Here is a 25,407-nt window from a genome sequence, read left to right on the forward strand (position 1 = left end):
AAACCTGAAGTGTAGTATCAGAATCTATAACTAGTGTCACAGGGATGGTTCACAACATTGACAGTAAGAAGAGTCAGTATTGTTGTACTTAAGTCGGCATTGTGCCTTTTCTATTTAATTCCGATGCAATTTCTGTGTTTCATCGTCAATAAGAAGGTCCAAGGGATACAGTAAACCTGGAGTGAAGCATCGGAATCTATAACTAGTGTCACAGGGATGGTTCACAACATAGACAGTAAGAAGAGTCAGTATTCTTGTACTTAAGTCGGCATTGTGCCTTTTGTATTTAATTCCGATGCAATTTCTGTGTTTCATCTTCGATAAGAAGGTCCAAGGTATACAGTAAACCTGAAGTGAAGCATCAGAGTCTATAACTAGTGTCACAGGGATGGTTCAAAGCATAGTCAGTAAGAAGAGTCTGTCTTCTTGTACATAATTCGGCATTGTGCTTTTTGTACTTAATTCCGATGCAATTTCTGTGATTAATCGACAATAAGAATGTCCAAGGGATACAGTAAACCTGAAGTGAAGCATCGCAATCTATAACTAGTGTAACAGGAATGGTTCAAAGCATAAACAGTGGGAAGAGTCAGTCGTCTTGTACTTATGCGGCATTGCGCCTTTTGTATTTATTTCCGATGCAATTTCTGTGTTTCATCGTCAATAAGAAGGTCAGAGGGATACAGTAAACCTGAAGTGAAGCATCGGAATCTATAAATAGAGTCACAGGAATGGTTCAAAACATAGTCAGTAAGAAGAGTCAGTCTTCTTGTACATAAGTCGGCATTGTGCCTTTTGTATTTAATTCCGATGCAATTTCTGTGTTTAATCGTCAATAAGAAAGTCCAAGGGATACAGTAAACCTGAAGTGAAGCATCGGAATCTATAACTAGTGTCACAGGAATGGTTCAAAACATAGTCAGTAAGAAGAATCAGTCTTCTTGTATTTAAGTCGGTATTGTGCCTTTTGTATTTTGTTCCGATGCAATTTCTGTGTTTCATCGTCAATAAGAAGGACCAAGGGATACAGTAAACCTGGAGTGAAGCATCGGAATCTATAACTAGTGTCACAGGGATGGTTCAAATCATAGACAGTAAGAAGAGTCAGTATTCTTGTACTTAAGTCGCCATTGTACCTTTTTTTTTAATTCCGATGCAATTTCTGTATTTCATCGTCAATAAGAAGGTCCAAGGGATACAGTAAACCTGGAGTGAAGCATCGGAATCTATAACTAGTGTCACAGGAATGATTCAAAACATAGTCAGTAAGAAGAGTCAGTCTTCTTGTACTAAAGTCGGCATTGTGCCTTTTGTATTTAATTCCGATGCAATTTCTGTGTTTCATCTTCAATAAGAAGGTCCAAGGGATATAGTAAACCTGGAGTGAAGCATCGGAATCTATAACTAGTGTCACAGGAGTGGTTCAAACATAGACAGTGAGTAGGGTCAGTCATCTTGTACTTAAGTCGGCATTGTGCCTTTTTTATTTTATTTCGATGCAATTTCTGCGTTTCATCGTCACTATGAAGGTCCAAGGGATACAGTAAACCTGGAGTGAAGCATCGGAATCTATAACTACTGTCACTGGAATGGTTCAAAACATCGGCAGTAAGAAGAGTCAGTCTTCTTGTACTTAAGTCGGCATTGTGCCTTTAATATTTAATTCCGATGCAATTTCTGTGCTTCATCGTTAATATGAAGGTCAGAGGGATACAGTAAATCTGAAGTCAAGCATCGGAATCTATAACTAGTGTCACAGGAATGGTTCAAAACATAGTCAGTGAGAAGAGTCAGTCTTCTCGTACTTAAGTCGGCATTGTGCCTTTTGTATTTAATTCCGATGCAATATCTGTGTTTCATCGTCAATAAGAATGTCCAAGGGATACACTAAACCTGAAGTGTAGCATCAGAATCTATAACTAGTGTCACAGGATTGGTTCAAACATAGTCAGTAAGAAGAGTCTGTATTCTTGTACTTAAGTCGCCATTGTGCCTTTTTTCTAATTCCGATGCAATTTCTGTATTTCATCGTCAATAAGAAGGTCCAAGGGATACAGTAAACCTGAACTGAAGCACCGGAATCTATAACTAGTGTTACAGGAATGGTTCAAAACATAGTCAGTAAGAAGAGTCAGTCTTCTAGTACTTAAGTCGCCATTGTGCCTTTTGTATTTCATTCCGTTGCAATTTCTGTGTTTCATCGTCAATAAGAAGGTCCAAGGGATACAGTAACCCTGGAGTGAAGCATCGGAATCTATAACTAGTGTCACATGAATGGTTCAAAACATAGACAGTAAGAAGAGTCAGTCTTCTTGTACATAATTCGGCATTGTGCCGTTTCGATTTAATTCCGATGCAATTTCTATGTTTCATCGTCAATAAGAAGGTCAGAGGGATACAGAAAACCTGAAGTGAAGCATCGGAATCTATAACTAGTGTCACTGGAATGGTTCAAATCATAGTCAGTAAGAAGAGTCAATCTTCTTGTACTTATGTCGGCATTGTGCCTTCTTTTTTTTAATTCCGATGCAATTTCTGTGTTTCATCGTCAATAAGAAGGTCCAAGGGATGCAGTAAACCTGAACTGAAGCACCGGAATCTACAACTAGTGTTACAGGAATGGTTCAAATCATAGTCAGTAAGAAGAGTCAGTCCTCTTGTACTTAAGTCGGCATTGTGCCTTTTGTATTTAATTCCGATGCAATTTCTGTGTTTATTCCTCAATAAGGAGCTCCAAGGGATACAGTATACCTGGAGTGAAGCATCGGAATCTATAACTACTGTCACAGGAATGATTCAAAACATAGTCAGTAAGAAGAGTCAGTCTTCTTGTACTAAAGTCGGCATTGTGCCTTTTCTATATAATTCCGACGCAATGTCTGTGTTTCATCGTCAATAAGACGGTCCAAGGGATACAGTAAACATGGAGTGAAGCATCGGAATCTATAACTAGTGTCACAGGGATGGTTCACAACATAGACAGTAAGAAGAGTCAGTATTCTTGTACTTAAGTCGGCATTGTGCCTTTTGTATTTAATTCCGATGCAATTTCTGTGTTTCATCTTCGATAAGAAGGTCCAAGGTATACAGTAAACCTGAAGTGAAGCATCAGAGTCTATAACTAGTGTCACAGGGATGGTTCAAAGCATAGTCAGTAAGAAGAGTCAGTCTTCTTGTACATAATTCGGCATTGTGCTTTTTGTACTTAATTCCGATGCAATTTCTGTGTTTAATCGACAATAAGAAGGTCCAAGGGATACAGTAAACCTGAAGTGAAGCATCGCAATCTATAACTAGTGTAACAGGAATGGATCAAAGCATAAACAGTGGGAAGAGTCAGTCTTCTTGTACTTAAGTCGGCATTGCGCCTTTTGTATTTAATTCCGATGCAATTTCTGTGTTTCATCGTCAATAAGAAGGTCAGAGGGATGCAGTAAACCTGAAGTGAAGCATCGGAATCTATAATTAGTGTCACAGGAATGGTTCAAAACATAGTCAGTAAGAAGAGTCAGTCTTCTTGTACATAAGTCGGCATTGTGCCTTTTGTATTTAATTCCGATGCAATTTCTGTGTTTAATCGTCAATAAGAAAGTCCAAGGGATACAGTAAACCTGAGGTGAAGCATCGGAATCTATAACTAGTGTCACAGGAATGGTTCAAAACATAGTCAGTAAGAAGAGTCAGTCTTCTTGTATTTAAGTCGGTATTGTGCCTTTTGTATTTTGTTCCGATGCAATTTCTGTGTTTCATCGTCAATAAGAAGGACCAAGGGATACAGTAAACCTGGAGTGAAGCATCGGAATCTATAACTAGTGTCAGAGGGATGGTTCAAATCATAGACAGTAAGAAGAGTCAGTATTCTTGTACTTAAGTCACCATTGTGCCTTTTTTCTAATTCCGATGCAATTTCTGTATTTCATCGTCAATAAGAAGGTCCAAGGGATACAGTAAACCTGAACTGAAGCACCGGAATCTATAACTAGTGTTACAGGAATGGTTCAAAACATAGTCAGTAAGAAGAGTCAGTCTTCTTGTACTTAAGTCGGCATTGTGCCTTTTGTATTTAATTCCGATGCAATTTCTGTGTTTCTTCGTCAATAAGGAGGTCCAAGGGATACAGTAAACCTGAAGTGAAGCATCGCAATCTATAACTAGTGTAACAGGAATGGTTCAAAGCATAAACAGTGGGAAGAGTCAGTCTTCTTGTACTTAAGTCGGCATTGTGCCTTTTTTTTTTATTCCGATGCAATTTCTGTGTTTCATCGTCAACACGAAGGTCAGAGGGATACAGTAAACCTGAAGTGAAGCATCGGAATCTATAACTAGTGTCACAGGGATGGTTCAAGACATAGACAGTAGGAAGAGACAATCCTCTTGTACTTAAGTCGGCATTGTGCCTTTTCTATTTAATTCCTATGCAATTTCTGTGTATCATCGTCAATAAAAAGGCCAAAGGGATACAGTTAACCTGGAGTGAAGCATCGGAATCTATAACTAGTGTCACAGGAATGGTTCGAACATAGACAGTAAGTAGGGTCAGTCGTCTTGTACTTAAGGCTGCATTGTGCCTTTTGTATTTATTCCTTATGCAATTTCTGTGTTTCATCGTCAATAAGTAGGTCCAAAGGATACAGTAAACCTAACGTGAAGCACCGGAATCTATAACTAGTGTCACATGAATGGTTCAAATCTTAGTCAGTAAGAAGAGTCAGTCTTCTTGTACTTAAGTCGGCATTGTGCCTTTTGTATTTAATTCCGATGCAATATCTGTGTTTCATCGTCAATAAGAGGGTCCAAGGGATACACTAAACCTGAAGTGTAGCATCAGAATCTATAACTAGTGTCACAGGATTGGTTCAAACATAGTCAGTAAGAGGAGTCAGTCTTCTTGTACTTAAGTCGGCATTGTGCCTTTTGTATTTATTTCCGATGCAATTTCTGTGTTTCATCGTCAATAAGTAGGTCCAAGGGATACAGTAAACCTAAAGTGAAGCACCGGAATCTATAACTAGTGTCACATGAATGGTTCAAAGCATAGACAGTAAGCAGAGTCAGTCTTCTTGTACATAATTCGGCATTGTGCCGTTTGTATTTAATTCCGATGCAATATCTATGTTTCATTGTCAATAAGGTCAGAAGGATACAGTAAACCTGAAGTGAAGCATCGGAATCTATAACTAGTGTCACAGGAATGGTTCAAATCATAGTCAGTAAGAAGAGTCAGTCTTCTTGTACTTAAGTCGGCATTGTGCCTTTTGTATTCAATTGCGTTGCAATTTCTGTGTTTCATCGTCAATAAGAAGGTCCAAGGGATACAGTAAACAGGGAGTGAAGCATCGGAATCTATAACTAGTGTCACAGGAATGATTCAAAACATAGTCAGTAAGAAGAGTCAGTCTTCTTGTACTAAAGTCGGCATTGTGCCTTTTGTATTTGATTCCGATGCATTTTCTGTGTGTCATCTTCGATAAGAAGGTCCAAGGGATACAGTAAACCTGAAGTGAAGCATCAGAGACTATAACTAGTGTCACAGGAATGGTTCAAAACATAGTCAGTAAGAAGAGTCAGTCTTCTTGTACATAAGTCGACATTGTGCCTTTTGTATTTAATTTTGATGCAATTTCTGTGTTAAATCGTCAATAAGAAGGTCCAAGGGATACAGTAAACCTTAAGTGAATCACTGCAATCTATTACTAGTATAACAGGAATGGTTCAAAGCATAAACAGTGGGAAGAGTCAGTCTTCTTGTACTTAAGTCGGCATTGTGCCTTTTCTATTTAATTCCTATGCAATTTCTGTGTTTCATCGTCAATAAGAGGGTCCACGGGATATAGTAAACCTGGAGTGAAGCATCGGAATCCATAACATGTGTCACAGGAATGGTTGAAACATAGACAGTAAGTAGGGACAGTCTTCTTGTACTTTAAGGCGGCATTGTGCCTTTTTTACTTAATTCCGATGCAATTTCTGTGTTTCATCGTCAATAAGAAAGTCCAAGGGATACAGTAAACCTGGAGTGAAGCATCGGAATCTATAACTACTGTCACAGGAATGGTTCAAAACATCGACAGTAAGAAGAGTCAGTCTTCTTGTTCTTAATTCGGCATTGTGCCTTTAATATTAAATTCCAATGCAATTTCTGTGTTTCATCGTTAATAAGAAGGTCAGAGGGATACAGTAAATCTGAAGTCAAGCATCGGAATCTATAACTAGTGTCACAGGATTGGTTCAAAACATAGTCAGTGAGAAGAGACAGTCTTCTTGTCCTTATGTCGGCATTGTGCCTTTTGTAATTAATTCCGATGCAATATCTGTGTTTCATCGTCAATAAGAAGGTCCAAGGGATACACTAAACCTGAAGTGAAGCATCGGAATCTATAACTAGTGTCACAGGGATGGTTCACATAATAGACAGTAAGAAGAGTCAGTATTCTTGTACTTATGTCGGCATTGTGCATTTTGTATTTCATTCCGATGCAATTTCTGTGTTTAATTGTCAATAAGAAGGTCCAAGGGATACAGTAAACCTGAAGTGAAGCAACGCAATCTATAACTAGTGTAACAGGAATGGTTCAAAGCATAAACAGTGGGAGGAGTCAGTCTTCTTGTACTTAAGTCGGCGTTGTGCCTTTTGTATTTAATTCCGATGCTAATTCTGTGTTTCATCGTCAACAAGAAGGTCAGAGGTTTCCAGTAAACCTGAAGTGAAGCATCGGAATCTATAACTAGTGTCACAGGAAAGGTTCAAGACATAGACAGTAGGAAGAGGCAGTCATCTTGTACTTAAGTCGTCATTGTGCCTTTTCTATTTATTTCCTATGCAATTTCTGTGTTTAATCGTCAATAAGAAGGTCCAAGGGATCTAGTAAACCTGGAGTGAAGCATCGGAATCCATAACTAGTGTCACAGGAATGGTTCAAAACATAGACAGAAAGTAGGGTCAGTCTTCTTGTACTTAAGTCGGCATTGTGCCTTTTATATTTAATTCCGATGCAATTTCTGTGTTTCATCGTCAATAAGAGGGTCAAAGGGATACAGTACACCTGGAGTGAAGCATCGGAATCTATAACTACTGTCACAGGAATGGTTCAAAGCATCGACAGTATGAAGAGTCAGTCTTCTTGTATGTAATTCGGTATTTTGCTTTTAGTATTTAATTCCAATACAATTTCTGTGTTTCATCGTTGATACGAAGGTCAGAGGGATACAGAAAATCTGATGTCAAGCATCGGAATTTATAACTAGTGTCACAGGAATGGTTCAAAACATAGTCAGTAAGAAGAGTCAGTCTTCTTCTACTTAAGTCGGCATTTTGCTTTTTGTATTTAATTCCGATGCAATTTCTGCGTTTCATCGTCAATAAGAAGGTCCAAGGGATACAGAACACCTGGAGTGAAGCATCAGAATCTATAACTAGTGTCACAGGAATGAATCGAAACAAAATCAGTAAGAAGAGTCAGTCTTCTTGTACTAAAGTTGGCATTGTGCCTTTTGTATTTAATTCCGATGCAATTTCTGTGTTTCATCGTCAATAAGAAGGTCCAAGGGATACAGTAAACCTGGAGTGAAGCAACGGAATCTATAACTAGTGTCACAAGGATGGTTCAAAGCATAGACAGTAAGAAGAGTCAGTATTCTTGTACTTATGTCGGCATTGTGCCTTTTGTATTTAATTCCGATGCAATTTCTGTGTTTCATCTTCAATAAGAGGGTCCAAGGGATACATTAAACCTGAAGTGAAGCATCAGAGTCTATAACTAGTGTCACAGGAATGGTTCAAAACATAGTCAGTAAGAAGAGTCAGTCTTCTTGTACATAAGTCGGCATTGTGCCGTTTGTATTTAATTCCGATGGAATTTCTGTGTTTCATCGTCAATAAGAAGGTCCAAGGGATACAGTAAACCTGAAGTGAAGCTTCGGAAACTATAACTAGTGTAACAGGAATGGTTCAAAACATAGACAGTGGGAAGAGTCAGTCTTCTTGTACTTAAGTCGGCATTGTGCCTTTTGTATTTATTTCCGACGCAATTTCTGTGTTTCAACGTCAATAAGCAGGTACAAGGGATACAGTAAACCTGAAGTGAATCAACGGAATCTATAACTAGTGTTACAGGAATGGTTCAAAGCACAGTCAGTAAGAAGAGTCAGTCTCTATGTACTTAAGTCGGCATTGTGCCTTTTCTATTTAATTCCTATGCAATTTCTGTGTTTCATCGTCTATAAGAAGGTCCAAGGGATACAGTAAACCTGAAGTGAATCAACGGAATCTATAACTAGTGTTACAGGAATGGTTAAAAACATAGTCAGTAAAAAGAGTCAGTCTTCTTGTACTTATGTCGGCATTGTGCCTTTTGTATTTAATTCCGACGCAATTTCTGTGTTTCTTCGTCAATAAGGAGGTCCAAGGGATACAATAAACCTCGGGTGAGGCATCGGAATCTATAACTAGTGTCACAGGAATGATTCAAAGCATGGTCAGTAAGAAGAGTCAGTCTTCTTGTACTAAAGTCGGCATTGTGCCTTTTCTATATAATTCCGATGCAATTTCTGTGTTTCATCGCCAATAAGACGGTCCAAGGGATACAGTAAACCTGGAGTGAAGCATCGGAATCTATACCTAGTGTCACAGGGATGGTTCACAACATAGACAGTAAGAAGAGTCAGTATTCTTGTACTTAAGTCGGCATTGTGCCTTTTGTATTTAATTCCGATGCAATTTCTGTGTTTCAACTTCGATAAGAAGGTCCAAGGTATACAGTAAACCTGAAGTGAAGCATCAGAGTCTATAACTAGTGTCACAGGGATGGTTCAAAGCATAGTCAGTAAGAAGAGTCAGTCTTCTTGTACATAATTCGGCATTGTGCTTTTTGTACTTAATTCCGATGCAATTTCTGTGTTTAATCGACAATAAGAAGGTCCAAGGGATACAGTAAACCTGAAGTGAAGCATCGCAATCTATAACTAGTGTAACATGAATGGATCAAAGCATAAACAGTGGGAAGAGTCAGTCTTCTTGTACTTAAGTCGGCATTGCGCCTTTTGTATTTAATTCCGATGCAATTTCTGTGTTTCATCGTCAATAAGAAGGTAGGAGGGATGCAGTAAACCTGAAGTGAAGCATCGGAATCCATAAATAGTGTCACAGGAATGGTTCAAACATAGTCAGTAAGAAGAGTCAGTCTTCTTGTACATAAGTCGGCATTGTGCCTTTTGTTTTTAATTCCGATGCAATTTCTGTGTTTAATCGTCAATAAGAAAGTCCAAGGGATACAGTAAACCTGAGGTGAAGCATCGGATTCTATAACTAGTGTCACAGGAATGGTTCAAAACATAGTCAGTAAGAAGAGTCAGTCTTCTTGTACTTATGTCGGCATTGTGCCTTTTGTATTTAATTCCGATGCAATTTCTGTGTTTCATCTTCGATAAGAAGGTCCAAGGTATACAGTAAACCTGAAGTGATGCATCAGAGTCTATAACTAGTGTCACAGGGATGGTTCAAAGCACAGTCAGTAAGAAGAGTCAGTCTTCTTGTACATAATTCGGCATTGTGCATTTTGTACTTAATTCCGATGCAATTTCTGTGTTTAATCGACAATAAGAAGGTCCAAGGGATGCAGTAAACCTGAAGTGAAGCATCGCAATCTATAACTAGTGTAACAGGAATGGATCAAAGCATAAACAGTGGGAAGAGTCAGTCTTCTTGTACTTAAGTCGGCATTGCGCCTTTTGTATTTAATTCCGATGCAATTTCTGTGTTTCATCGTCAATAAGAAGGTCAGAGGGATGCAGTAAACCTGAAGTGAAGCATCGGAATCTATAAATAGTGTCACAGGAATGGTTCAAAACATAGTCAGTAAGAAGAGTCAGTCTTCTTGTACATAAGTCGGCATTGTGCCTTTTGTTTTTAATTCCGATGCAATTTCTGTGTTTAATCGTCAATAAGAAAGTCCAAGGGATACAGTAAACCTGAGGTGAAGCATCGGAATCTATAACTAGTGTCACAGGCATGGTTCAAAACATAGTCAGTAAGAAGAGTCATTCTTGTATTTAAGTCGGTATTGTGCCTTGTGTATTTTGTTCCGATGCAATTTCTGTGTTTCAAGGTCAATAAGAAGGACCAAGGGATACAGTGAACCTGGAGTGAAGCATCGGAATCTATAACTAGTGTCACAGGGATGGTTCAAATCATAGACAGTAAGAAGAGTCAGTATTCTTGTACTTAAGTCGCCATTGTGCCTTTTTTTTTAATTCCGATGCAATTTCTGTATTTCATCGTCAATAAGAAGGTCCAAGGGATACAGTAAACCTGAACTGAAGCACCGGAATCTATAACTAGTGTTACAGGAATGGTTCAAAACATAGTCAGTAAGAAGAGTCAGTCTTCGTGTACATAAGTCGGCATTGTGCTCTTTGTATTTAATTCCGATGCAATTTCTGTGTTTCTTCGTCAATAAGGAGGTCCAAGGGATACAGTAAACCTGGAGTGAAGCATCGGAATCGATAACTAGTGTCACAGGAATGATTCAAAACATAGTCAGTAAGAAGAGTCAGTCTTCTTGTACTAAAGTCGGCAATGTGCCTTTTGTATTTAATTCCGATGCAATTTCTGTGTGTCATCTTCAATAAGAAGGTCCAAGGGATACAGTAAACCTGAAGTGAAGCATCAGAGTCTATAACTAGTGTCACAGGAATGGTTCAAAGCATAGTCAGTAATAAGAGTCAGTCTTCTTGTACATAAGTCGGCATTGTGCCTTTTGTATTAAATTCCGATGCAATTTCTGTGTTTAATCGTCAATAAGAAGGGCCAAGGGATACAGTAAACCTGAAGTGAAGCATCGCAATCTATAACTAGTGTAACAGGAATGGTTCAAATCATAAACAGTGGGAAGAGTCAGTCTTCTTGTACTTAAGTCGGCATTGTGCCTTTTGTATTTAATTCCGATGCAATTTCTGTGTTTCATCGTCAACACGAAGGTCAGATCGATACATTAAACCTGAAGTGAAGCATCGGAATCTATAACTAGTGTCACAGGGATGGTTCAAGACATAGACAGTAGGAAGAGACAATCTTCTTGTACTTAAGTCGGCATTGTGCCTTATCTATTTAATTCCTATGCAATTTCTGTGTATCATCGTCAATAAGAAGGCCAAAGGCATACAGTAAACCTGGAGTGAAGCATCGGAATCTATAACTAGTGTCACAGGTATAGTTCGAACATAGACAGTAAGTAGGGTCAGTCGTCTTGTACTTAAGGCTGCATTGTGCCTTTTGTATTTATTCCTTATGCTATTTCTGTGTTTCATCGTCAATAAGTAGGTCCAAAGGATACAGTAAACCTAACGTGAAGCACCGGAATCTATAACTAGTGTCACATGAATGGTTCAAATCTTAGTCAGTAAGAAGAGTCAGTCTTCTTGTACTTAAGTCGGCATTGTGCCTTTTGTATTTAATTCCGATGCAATATCAGTGTTTCATCGTCAATAAGAGGGTCCAAGGGATACACTAAACCTGAAGTGTAGCATCAGAATCTATAACTAGTGTCACAGGATTGGTTCAAACATAGTCAGTAAGAGGAGTCAGTCTTCTTGTGCTTAAGTCGGCATTGTGCCTTTTGTATATATTTCCGATGCAATTTCTGTGTTTCATCGTCAATAAGTAGGTCCAAGGGATACAGTAAACCTAAAGTGAAGCACCGGAATCTATAACTAGTGTCACATGAATGGTTCAAAGCATAGACAGTAAGAAGAGTCAGTCTTCTTGTACATAATTCGGCATTGTGCCGTTTGTTTTTAATTCCGATGCAATATCCATGTTTCATCGTCAATAAGGTCAGAGGGATACAGAAAACCTGAAGTGAAGCATCGGAATCTATAACTAGTGTCACAGGAATGGTTCAAATCACAGTCAGTAAGAAGAGTCAGTCTTCTTGTACTTAAGTCGGCATTGTGCCTTTTGTATTCAATTGCGTTGCAATTTCTGTGTTTCATCGTCAATACGAAGGTCCAAGGGATACAGTAAACAGAGAGTGAAGCATCGGAATCTATAACTAGTGTCACAGGAATGGTTCAAAACATAGTCAGTAAGAAGAGTCATTTTTCTTGTACATAAGTCGGCATTGTGCCTTTTGTATTTAATTTTGATGCAATTTCTGTGTTAAATCGTCAATAAGAAGGTCCAAGGGATACAGTAAACCTTAAGTGAATCATCGCAATCTATAACTAGTATAACCGGAATGGTTCAAAGCATAAACAGTGGGAAGAGTCAGTCTTCATGTACTTCAGTCGGCATTGTGCCATTTGTATTTAACTCCGATGCAATTTCTGTGTTTCATCGTCAATAAGAAGGTCAGAAGGATACAGTAAACCAGAAATGAAGCATCGGAATCTATAACTAGTGTCACAGGAATGGTTCAAGACATAGACAATAGGAAGAGACAGTCTTGTTGTACTTAAGTCGGCATTGTGCCTTTTCTATTTAATTCCTATGCAATTTCTGTGTTTCATCGTCAATAGGAAGGTCCACGGGATATAGTAAACCTGGAGTGAAGCATCGGAATCCATGACATGTGTCACAGGAATGGTTGAAACATAGACAGTAAGTAGGGACAGTGTTCTTGTACTTTAAGGCGGCATTGTGCCTTTTTTACTTAATTCCGATGCAATTTCTGTGTTTCATCGTCAATAAGAAAGTCCAAGGGATACAGTAAAGCTGGAGTGAAGCATCGGAATCTATAACTACTGTCACAGGAATGGTTCAAAACATCGACAGTAAGAAGAGTCAGTCTTCTTGTTCTTAATTCGGCATTGTGCCTTTAATATTTAATTCCGATGCAATTTCTGTGTTTCATCGTTAATAAGAAGGTCAGAGGGATACAGTAAATCTGAAGTCAAGCATCGGAATCTATAACTAGTGTCACAGGAATGGTTCAAAACATAGTCAGTGAGAAGAGACAGTCTTCTTGTACTTAAGTCGGCATTGTGCCTTTTGTATTTATTTCCGATGCAATTTCTGTGTTTCATCGTCAATAAGTAGGTCCAAGGGATACAGTAAACCTAAAGTAAAGGTCCGAAATCTGTAACTAGTGTCACATGATGGTTCAAATCATAGTCAGTAAGAAGAGTCAGTCTCCTTGTACTTAAGTCGCCATTGTGCCTTTTGTATTTCATTCCGATGCAATTTCTGTGATTAATCGTCAATAAGAAGGTCCAAGGGATCTAGTAAACCTGGAGCGAAGCATCGGAATCCACAACTAGTGTCACAGGAATGGTTCAAAACATAGACAGAAAGTAGGGTCAGTCTTCTTGTACTTAAGTCGGCATTGTGTCTTTTTTATTTAATTCCGATGCAATTTCTGTGTTTCATCGTCAATAAGAAGGTCAAAGGGATACAGTAAACGTGGAGTGAAGCATCGGAATCTATAACTACTGTCACAGGAATGGTTCAAAGCATCGACAGTATGAAGAGTCAGTCTTCTTGTATTTAATTCGGCATTTTGCTTTTAGTATTTAATTCCAATACAATTTCTGTGTTTCATCGTCGATACGAAGGTCAGAGGGATACAGAAAATCTGATGTCAAGCATCGGAATCTATAACTAGTGTCACAGGGATGGTTCAAAACATAAACAGTAAGAAGAGTCAGTATTCTTGTACTTATGTCGGCATTGTGCCTTTTGTATTTAATTCCGATGCAATTTCTGTGTTTCATCTTCAATAAGAGGGTCCAAGGGATACATTAAACCTGAAGTGAAGCATCAGAGTCTATAACTAGTGTCACAGGAATGGTTCAAAACATAGTCAGTAAGAAGAGTCAGTCTTCTTGTACATAAGTCGGCATTGTGCTTTTGTATTTATTTCCGACGCAATTTCTGTGTTTCAACGTCAATAAGTAGGTACAAGGGATACAGTAAACCTAAAGTGAAGCACCGGAATCTATCACTAGTGTCACATCAATGGTTCAAAGCATAGACTGTAAGAAGAGTCAGTCTTCTTGTACTTAAATCGGCATTGTGCCTTTTGTATTTAATTCCGATGCAATTTCTATGTTTCATCGTCAATAGGAAGGTCAGAGGGATACAGTAAACCTGAAGTGAAGCATCGGAATCTATAACTAGTGACACCGGGATGGTTCAAATCATAGACAGTAAGAAGAGTCAGTATTCTTGTACTTCAGTCGGCATTGTGCCTTTTGTATTTATTACCGATGCAATTTCTGTGTTTCATCGTCAATAAGAAGGTCCAAGGGATACAGTAAACCTGAAGTGAAGCACCGAAATCTATAACTAGTGTTACAGGAATGGTTCAAAGCACAGCCAGTAAGAAGAGTCAGTCTCTATGTACTTAAGTCGGCATTGTGCCTTTTCTATTTAATTCCTATGCAATTTCTGTGTTTCATCGTCTATAAGAAGGTCCAAGGGATACAGTAAACCTGAAGTGAATCAACGGAATCTATAACTAGTGTTACAGGAATGGTTAAAAACATAGTCAGTAAGAAGAGTCAGTCTTCTTGTACTTATGTCGGCATTGTGCCTTTTGTATTTAATTCCGACGCAATTTCTGTGTTTCTTCGTCAATAAGGAGGTCCAAGGGATACAATAAACTTCAGGTGAGGCATCGGAATCTATAACTAGTGTCACAGGAATGATTCAAAGCATGGTCAGTAAGAAGAGTCAGTCTTCTTGTACTAAAGTCGGCATTGTGCCTTTTCTATATAATTCCGATGCAATTTCTGTGTTTCATCTTCAATAAGACGGACCAAGGGATACAGTAAACCTGGAGTGAAGCATCGGAATCTATACCTAGTGTCACAGGGATGGTTCACAACATAGATAGTAAGAAGAGTCAGTATTCTTGTACTTAAGTCGGCATTGTGCCTTTTGTAATTAATTCCGATGCAATTTCTGTGTTTCATCTTCGATAAGAAGGTCCAAGGTATACAGTAAACCTGAAGTGAAGCATCAGAGTCTATAACTAGTGTCACAGGGATGGTTCAAAGCATAGTCAGTAAGAAGAGTCAGTCTTCTTGTACATAATTCGGCATTGTGCTTTTTGTACTTAATTCCGATGCAATTTCTGTGTTTAATCGACAATAAGAAGGTCCAAGGGATACAGTAACCCTGAAGTGAAGCATCGCAATCTATAACTAGTGTAACAGGAATGGATCAAAGCATAAACAGTGGGAAGAGTCAGTCTTCTTGTACTTAAGTCGGCATTGCGCCTTTTGTATTTAATTCCGATGCAATTTCTGTGTTTCATCGTCAATAAGAAGGTCAGAGGGATGCAGTAAAACTGAAGTGAAGCATCGGAATCTATAAATAGTGTCACAGGAATGGTTCAAAACATAGTCAGTAAGAAGAGTCAGTCTTCTTGTACATAAGTCGGCATTGTGCCTTTTGTTTTTAATTCCGATGCAATTTCTGTGTTTAATCGTCAATAAGAAAGTCCAAGGGATACAGTAAACCTGAGGTGAAGCATCGGAATCTATAACTAGTGTCACAGGAATGGTTCAAAACATAGTCAGTAAGAAGAGTCAGTCTTCTTGTATTTAAGTCGGTATTGTGCCTTTTGTATTTTGTTGCGATGCAATTTCTGTGTTTCATGGTCAATAAGAAGGACCAAGGGATACAGTAAACCTGGAGTGAAGCATCGGAATCTATAACTAGTGTCACAGGGATGGTTCAAATCATAGACAGTAAGAAGAGTCAGTATTCTTGTACTTAAGTCGCCATTGTGCCTTTTTTTTTAATTCCGATGCAATTTCTGTATTTCATCGTCAATAAGAAGGTCCAAGGGATACAGTAAACCTGAACTGAAGCACCGGAATCTATAACTAGTGTTACAGGAATGGTTCAAATCATAGTCAGTAAGAAGAGTCAGTCTTCGTGTACATAAGTCATCATTGTGCCTTTTGTATTTAATTCCGATGCAATTTCTGTGTTTCTTCGTCAATAAGGAGGTCCAAGGGATACAGTAAACCTGGAGTGAAGCATCGGAATCTATAACTAGTGTCACAGGAATGATTCAAAACATAGTCAGTAAGAAGAGTCAGTCTTCTTGTACTAAAGTCGGCATTGTGCCTTTTGTATTTAATTCCGATGCAATTTCTGTGTTTCATCTTCAATAAGAAGGTCCAAGGGATACAGTAAACCTGGAGTGAAGAATCGGAATCTATAACTAGTGTCACAGGGATGGTTCACAACATAGACACTAAGAGGAGTCAGCATTCTTGTACTTAAGTCGGCATTGTGCCTTTTGTATTTAATTCCGATGCAATTTCTGTGTTTCATCTTCGATAAGAAGGTCCAAGGGATACAGTAAACCTGAAGTGAAGCATCAGAGTCTATAACTAGTGTCACAGGAATGGTTCAAAGCATAGTCAGTAATAAGAGTCAGTCTTCTTGTACATAAGTCGGCATTGTGCCTTTTGTATTAAATTCCGATGCAATTTCTGTGTTTAATCGTCAATAAGAAGGTCCAAGGGATACAGTAAACCTGAAGTGAAGCATCGCAATCTATAACTAGTGTAACAGGAATGGTTCAAAGCATAAACAGTGGGAAGAGTCAGTCTTCTTGTACTTAAGTCGGCATTGTGCCTTTTGTATTTAATTCCGATGCAATTTCTGTGTTTCATCGTCAACACGAAGGTCAGAGGGATACAGTAAACCTGAAGTGAAGCATCGGAATCTATAACTAGTGTCACAGGGATGGTTCAAGACATAGACAGTAGGAAGAGACAATCTTCTTGTACTTAAGTCGGCATTGTGCCTTTTCTATTTAATTCCTATGCAATTTCTGTGTATCATCGTCAATAAGAAGACCAAAGGGATACAGTAAACCTAAAGTGAAGCACCGGAATCTATAACTAGTGTCACATGAATGGTTCAAAGCATAGACAGTAAGAAGAGTCAGTCTTCTTGTACATAATTCGGCATTGTGCCGTTTGTATTTAATTCCGATGCAATATCTATGTTTCATCGTCAATAAGGTCAGAGGGATACAGTAAACCTGAAGTGAAGCATCGGAATCTATAACTAGTGTCACAGGATTGGTTCAAACATAGTCAGTAAGAGGAGTCAGTCTTCTTGTACTTAAGTCGGCATTGTGCCTTTTGTATTTATTTCCGATGCAATTTCTGTGTTTCATCGTCAATAAGTAGGTTCAAGGGATACAGTAAACCTAAAGTGACGCACCGGAATCTATAACTAGTGTCACATGAATGGTTCAAAGCATAGACAGTAAGAAGAGTCAGTCTTCTTGTACATAATTCGGCATTGTGCCGTTTGTATTTAATTCCGATGCAATATCTATGTTTCATCGTCAATAAGGTCAGGGGGATACAGTAAACCTGAAGTGAAGCATCGGAATCTATAACTAGTGTCACAGGAATGGTTCAAATCACAGTCAGTAAGAAGAGTCAGTCTTCTTGTACTTAAGTCGGCATTGTGCCTTTTGTATTCAATTGCGTTGCAATTTCTGTGTTTCATCGTCAATAAGAAGGTCCAAGGGATACAGTAAACAGGGAGTGAAGCATCGGAATCTATAACTAGTGTCACAGGAATGATTCAAAACATAGTCAGTAAGAAGAGTCAGTCTTCTTGTACTAAAGTCGGCATTGTGCCTTTTGTATTTGATTCCGATGCAATTTCTGTGTTTCATCTTCGATAAGAAGGTCCAAGGAATACAGTAAACCTGAAGTGAAGCATCAGAGACTATAACTAGTGTCACAGGAATGGTTCAAAACATAGTCAGTAAGAAGAGTCATTTTTCTTGTACATAAGTCTTCATTGTGCCTTTTGTTTTTAATTTTGATGCAATTTCTGTGTTAAATCGTCAATAAGAAGGTCCAAGGGATACAGTAAACCTTAAGTGAATCATCGCAATCTATAACTAGTATAACAGGAATGGTTCAAAGCATAAACAGTGGGAAGAGTCAGTCTTCATGTACTTAAGTCGGCATTGTGCCATTTGTATTTAACTCCGATGCAATTTCTGTGTTTCATCGTCAATAAGAAGGTCAGACGGATACAGTAAACCAGAAGTGAAGCATCGGAATCTATAACTAGTGTCACAGGAATGGTACAAGACATAGACAGTAGGATGAGACAGTCTTCTTGTACTTAAGTCGGCATTGTGCCTTTTCTATTTAATTCCTATGCAATTTCTGTGTTTCATCGTCAATAAGAAGGTCCACGGGATATAGTAAACCTGGAGTGAAGCATCGGAATCCATGACATGTGTCACAGGAATGGTTGAAACATAGACAGTAAGTAGGGACAGTCTTCTTGTACTTTAAGGCGGCATTGTGCCTTTTTTACTTAATTCCGATGCAATTTCTGTGTTTCATCGTCAATAAGAAAGTCCAAGGGATACAGTAAAGCTGGAGTGAAGCATCGGAATCTATAACTACTGTCACAGGAATGGTTCAAAACATCGACAGTAAGAAGAGTCAGTCTTCTTGTTCTTAATTCGGCATTGTGCCTTTAATATTTAATTCCGATGCAATTTCTGTGTTTCATCGTTAATAAGAAGGTCAGAGGGATACAGTAAATCTGAAGTCAAGCATCGGAATCTATAACTAGTGTCACAGGAATGGTTCAAAACATAGTCAGTGAGAAGAGACAGTCTTCTTGTTCTTAAGTCGGCATTGTGCCTTTTGTATTTAATTCCGATGCAATATCTGTGTTTCATCGTCAATAAGAAGGTCCAAGGGATACACTAAACCTGAAGTGTAGCATCAGAATCTATAACTAGTGTCACAGGATTGGTTCAAAAATAGTAACAAGAGTCAGTCTTCTTGTACTTAAGTCGGCATTGTGCCTTTTGTATTTATTTCCGATGCAATTTCTGTGTTTCATCGTCAATAAGTAGGTCCAAGGGATACAGTAAACCTAAAGTAAAGGACCGAAATCTGTAACTAGTGTCACATGATGGTTCAAATCATAGTCAGTAAGAAGAGTCAGTCTCCTTGTACTTAAGTCGCCATTGTGACTTTTGTATTTCATTCCGATGCAATTTCTGTGTTTCATCGTCAATAAGAAGGTCCAAGGGATACAGTAAACCTGGAGTGAAGCATCGGAATCTATAACTAGTGTCACATGAATGGTTCAAAACATAGACAGTAAGAAGAGTCAGTCTTCTTGTACTTAATTCGGCATTGTGCCTTTTGTATTTAATTCCGATGCTATTTCTATGTTTCATCGTCAATAAGAAGGTCAGAGGGATACAGTAAACCTGAAGTGAAGCATCGGAATCTATAACTAGTGACACAGGGATGGTTCAAATCATAGACAGTAAGAAGAGTCAGTATTCTTGTACTTAAGTCGGCATTGTGCCTTTTGCATTTAATTCCGATGCAATTTCTGTGTTTCATCGTCAATAAGAAGGTCCAAGGGATACAGTAAACCTGAAGTGAATCACCGGAATCTATAACTAGTGTTACAGGAATGGTTAAAAACATAGTCAGTAAGAAGAGTCAGTCTTCTTGTACTTATGTCGGCATTGTGCCTTTTGTATTTAATTCCGATGCAATTTCTGTGTTTCTTCGTCAATAAGGAGGTCCAAGGGATACAATAAACCTCGGGTGAGGCATCGGAATCTATAACTAGTGTCACAGGAATGATTCAAAGCATGGTCAGTAAGAAGAGTCAGTCTTCTTGTACTAAAGTCGGCATTGTGCCTTTTGTATTTAATTCCGATGCAATTTCTGTGTTTCATCGTCAATAAGAAGGTCCAAGGGATACAGTAAACCTGGAGTGAAGCAACGGAATCTATAACTAGTGTCACAGGGATGGTTCAAAACATAGACAGTAAGAAGAGTCAGTATTCTTGTACTTATGTCGGCATTGTGCCTTTTGTATTTAATTCCGATGCAATTTCTGTGTTTCATCTTCAATAAGAGGGTCCAAGGGATACATTAAACCTGAAGTGAAGCATCAGAGTCTATAACTAGTGTCACAGGAATGGTTCAAAACATAGTCAGTAACAAGAGTCAGTCTTCTTGTACATAAGTCGGCATTGTGCCTCTTGTATTTATTTCCGACGCAATTTCTGTGTTTCAACGTCAATAAGTAGGTACAAGGATACAGTAAACCTAAAGTGAAGCACCGGAATCTATCACTAGTGTCACATTAATGGTTCAAAGCATAGACTGTAAGAAGAGTCAGTCTTCTTGTACTTAAATCGGCATTGTGCCTTTTGTATTTAATTCCGATGCAATTTCTATGTTTCATCGTCAATAGGAAGGTCAGAGGGATACAGTAAACCTGAAGTGAAGCATCGGAATCTATAACTAGTGACACAGGGATGGTTCAAATCATAGACAGTAAGAAGAGTCAGTATTCTTGTACTTCAGTCGGCATTGTGCCTTTTGTATTTATTTCCGATGCAATTTCTGTGTTTCATCGTCAATAAGAAGGTCCAAGGGATACAGTAAACCTGAAGTGAAGCACCGAAATCTATAACTAGTGTTACAGGAATGGTTCAAAGCACAGTCAGTAAGAAGAGTCAGTCTCTATGTACTTAAGTCGGCATTGTGCCTTTTCTATTTAATTCCTATGCAATTTCTGTGTTTCATCGTCAATAAGAAGGTCCAACGGATACAGTAAACCTGAAGTGAATACCGGAATCTATAACTAGTGTTACATGAATGGTTAAAAACATAGTCAGTAAGAAGAGTCAGTCTTCTTGTACTTATGTCGGCATTGTGCCTTTTGTATTTAATTCCGATGCAATTTCTGTGTTTCTTCGTCAATAAGGAGGTCCAAGGGATACAATAAACCTCGGGTGAGGCATCGGAATCTATAACTAGTGTCACAGGAATGATTCAAAGCATGGTCAGTAAGAAGAGTCAGTCTTCTTGTACTAAAGTCGGCATTGTGCCTTTTGTATTTAATTCCGATGCAATTTCTGTGTTTCATCGTCAATAAGAAGGTCCAAGGGATACAGTAAACCTGGAGTGAAGCAACGGAATCTATAACTAGTGTCACAGGGATGGTTCAAAACATAGACAGTAAGAAGAGTCAGTATTCTTGTACTTATGTCGGCATTGTGCCTTTTGTATTTAATTCCGATGCAATTTCTGTGTTTCATCTTCAATAAGAGGGTCCAAGGGATACATTAAACCTGAAGTGAAGCATCAGAGTCTATAACTAGTGTCACAGGAATGGTTCAAAACATAGTCAGTAACAAGAGTCAGTCTACTTGTACATAAGTCGGCATTGTGCCTCTTGTATTTATTTCCGACGCAATTTCTGTGTTTCAACGTCAATAAGTAGGTACAAGGGATACAGTAAACCTAAAGTGAAGCACCGGAACCTATCACTAGTGTCACATTAATGGTTCAAAGCATAGACTGTAAGAAGAGTCAGTCTTCTTGTACTTAAATCGGCATTGTGCCTTTTGTATTTAATTCCGATGCAATTTCTATGTTTGATCGTCAATAGGAAGGTCAGAGGGATACAGTAAACCTGAAGTGAACCATCGGAATCTATAACTAGTGACACAGGGATGGTTCAAATCATAGACAGTAAGAAGAGTCAGAATTCTTGTACTTCAGTCGGCATTGTGCCTTTTGTATTTATTTCCGATGCAATTCTGTGTTTCATCGTCAATAAGAAGGTCCAAGGGATACAGTAAAACTGAAGTGAAGCACCGAAATCTATAACTAGTGTTACAGGAATGGTTCAAAGCACAGTCAGTAAGAAGAGTCAGTCTCTATGTACTTAAGTCGGCATTGTGCCTTTTCTATTTAATTCCTATGCAATTTCTGTGTTTCATCGTCAATAAGAAGGTCCAACGGATACAGTAAATCTGAAGTGAATCACCGGAATCTATAACTAGTGTTACAGGAATGGTTAAAAATATAGTAAGTAAGAAGAGTCAGTCTTCTTGTACTTATGTCGGCATTGTGCCTTTTGTATTTAATTCCGATGCAATTTCTGTGTTTCTTCGTCAATAAGGAGGTCCAAGGGATACAATAAACCTCGGGTGAGGCATCGGAATCTATAACTAGTGTCACAGGAATGATTCATAGCATAGTCAGTAAGAAGAGTCAGTCTTCTTGTACTAAAGTCGGCATTGTGCCTTTTGTATTTAATTCCGATGCAATTTTTGTGTTTCATCGTCAATAAGAAAGTCCAAGGGATACAGTAAACCTGGAGTGAAGCATCGGAATCTATAACTAGTGTCACAGGGATGGTTCACATCATAGACAGTAAGAAGAGTCAGTATTCTTGTACTTATGTCGGCATTGTGCCTTTTGTATTTAATTCCGATGCAATTTCTGTGTTTAATCGTCAATAAGAAGGTCCAAGGGATACAGTAAACCTGAAGTGAAGCATCGCAATCTATAACTAGTGTAACAGGAATGGTTCAAAGCATAAACAGTGGGAGGAGTCAGTCTTCTTGTACATAAGTCGGCATTGTGCTTTTGTATTTAATTCCGATGCTATTTCTGTGTTTCATCGTCAACAAGAAGGTCAGAGGGTTCCAGTAAACCTGAAGTGAAGCATCGGAATCTATAACTAGTGTCACAGGAATGGATCAAGACATAGACAGTAGGAAGAGACAGTCATCTTGTACTTAAGTCGTCATTGTGCCTTTTCTATTTTTTTCCTATGCAATTTCTGTGTTTAATCGTCAATAAGAAGGTCCAACGGATCTAGTAAATCTGGAGTGAAGCATCGGAATCCATAAATAGTGTCACAGGAATGGTTCAAAACATAGACAGAAAGTAGGGTCAGTCTTCTTGTACTTAAGTCGGCATTGTGCCTTTTTTTATTTAATTCCGATGCAATTTCTGTGTTTCATCGTCAATAAGAAGGTCAAAGGGATACAGTTAACCTGGAGTGAAGCATCGGAATCTATAACTACTGTCACAGGAATGGTTCAAAGCATCGACAGTATGAAGAGTCAGTCTTCTTGTATTTAATTCAGCATTTTGCTTTTAGTATTTAATTCCAATACAATTTCTGTGTTTCATCGTTGATACGAAGGTCAGAGGGATACAGAAATTCTGATGTCAAGCATCGGAATCTATAACTAGTGTCACAGGAATGGTTCAAACATAGTCAGTAAGAAGAGTCAGTCTTCTTGTACTTAAGTCGGCATTTTGCTTTTTGTATTTAATTCCGATGCAATTTCTGTGTTTCATCGTCAATAAGAAGGTCCAATGGATACAGAATACCTGGGGTGAAGCATCAGAATCTATAACTAGTGTCACAGGAATGAATCGAAACATAGTCAGTAAGAAGAGTCAGTCTTCTTGTACTAAAGTTGGCATTGTGCATTTTGTATTTAATTCCGATGCAATTTCTGTGTTTCATCGTCAATAAGAAGGTCCAAGGGATACAGTAAACCTGGAGTGAAGCAACGGAATCCATAACTAGTGTCACAGGGATGGTTCAAAACATAGACAGTAAGAAGAGTCAGTATTCTTGTACTTATGTCGGCATTGTGCCTTTTGTATTTAATTCCGATGCAATTTCTGTGTTTCATCTTCAATAAGAGGGTCCAAGGGATACATTAAACCTGAAGTGAAGCATCAGAGTCTATAACTAGTGTCACAGGAATGGTTCAAAACATAGTCAGTAAGAAGAGTCAGTCTTCTTGTACATAAGTCGGCATTGTGCCTTTTGTATTTAATTCCGATGGAATTTCTGTGTTTCATCGTCAATAAAAAGGTCCAAGGGATACAGTAAACCTGAAGTGAAGCTTCGGAAACTATAACTAGTGTAACAGGAATGGTTCAAAACATAGACAGTGGGAAGAGTCAGTCTTCTTGTACTTAAGTCGGCATTGTGCCTTTTGTATTTATTTCCGACGCAATTTCTGTGTTTCAACGTCAATAAGTAGGTACAAGGGATACAGTAAACCTAAAGTGAAGCACCGGAATCTATCACTAGTGTCACATTAATGGTTCAAAGCATAGACTGTAAGAAGAGTCAGTCTTCTTGTACTTAAATCGGCATTGTGCCTTTTGTATTTAATTCCGATGCAATTTCTATGTTTCATCGTCAATAGGAAGGTCAGAGGGATACAGTAAACCTGAAGTGAAGCATCGGAATATATAACTAGTGACACAGGGATGGTTCAAGTCATAGACAGTAAGAAGAGTCAGTATTCTTGTACTTCAGTCGGCATTGTGCCTTTTGTATTTATTTCCGATGCAATTTCTGTGTTTCATCGTCAATAAGAAGGTCCAAGGGATACAGTAAACCTGAAGTGAAGCACCGAAATCTGTAACTAGTGTTACAGGAATGGTTCAAAGCACAGTCAGTAAGAAGAGTCAGTCTCTATGTACTTAAGTCGGCATTGTGCCTTTTCTATTTAATTCCTATGCAATTTCTGTGTTTCTTCGTCAATAAGGAGGTCCAAGGGATACAGTAAACCTGGAGTGAAGCATCGGAACCTATACCAGCGTCAGAGGGATGGTTCACAACATAGACAGTAAGAAGAGTCAGTATTCTTGTACTTATGTCGGCATTGTGCCTTTTGTATATAATTCCGACGCAATTTCTGTGTTTAATCGTCAATAAGAAGGTCCAAGGGATACAGTAAACCTGAAGTGAAGCATCGCAATCTATAACTAGTGTGACATTAACGGTTCAAAGCATAAACAGTGGGAAGAGTCAGTCTTCTTGTACTTAAGTCAGCATTGTGCCTTTTGTATATAATTCCGATGCAATTTCTGTGTTTCATCGTCAATAAGAAGGTCCAAGGGATACAGTAAACCTGGAGTGAAGCATCGGAATCTATAACTGGTGTCACAGGAATGGTTCAAAACATAGTCAGTAAGAAGAGTCAGTATCCTTGTACTTAAGTCGGCATTGTGCCTTTTGTATTTAATTCTGATGCAATTGTTGTGTTTCATCCTCTTTGAGAAGGTCCAAGGGATACAGTAAACCGGCAGTGAAGCATCGGAATCCCTAACTAGTGTCACAGGAATGGTTCAAAACATAGTCAGTAGGAAGGGTCAGTCTTCTTGTACTTCTACATCTACATCTACATCTATACTCCGCGAGCCACCTTACGGTGTGTGGCGGAGGGTACTTATTGTACCACTATCTGATCCCCCCTTCCCTGTTCCATTCACGAATTTTGCGTGGGAAGAACGACTGCTTGTAAGTCTCCGTATTTGCTCTAATTTCTCGGATCTTTTCGTTTTGATCATTACGCAGGATGTATGTGGGCGGTAGTAATATGTTGCCCATCTGTTCCCGGAATGTGCTCTCTCGTAATTTCGATAATAAACCTCTCCGTATTGCGTAACGCCTTTCTTGAAGTGTCCGCCACTGGAGCTTGTTCAGCATCTCCGTAACGCTCTCGCGCTGACTAAATGTCCCCATGACGAATCGCGCTGCTTTTCGCTGGATCATGTCTATCTCTTGTATTAATCCAAACTGGTAAGGGT

The sequence above is a fragment of the Schistocerca piceifrons genome, unplaced genomic scaffold, assembly GCF_021461385.2.
Source record: "Schistocerca piceifrons isolate TAMUIC-IGC-003096 unplaced genomic scaffold, iqSchPice1.1 HiC_scaffold_1544, whole genome shotgun sequence".
Classification (NCBI taxonomy): Eukaryota; Metazoa; Arthropoda; class Insecta; order Orthoptera; family Acrididae; genus Schistocerca; species Schistocerca piceifrons.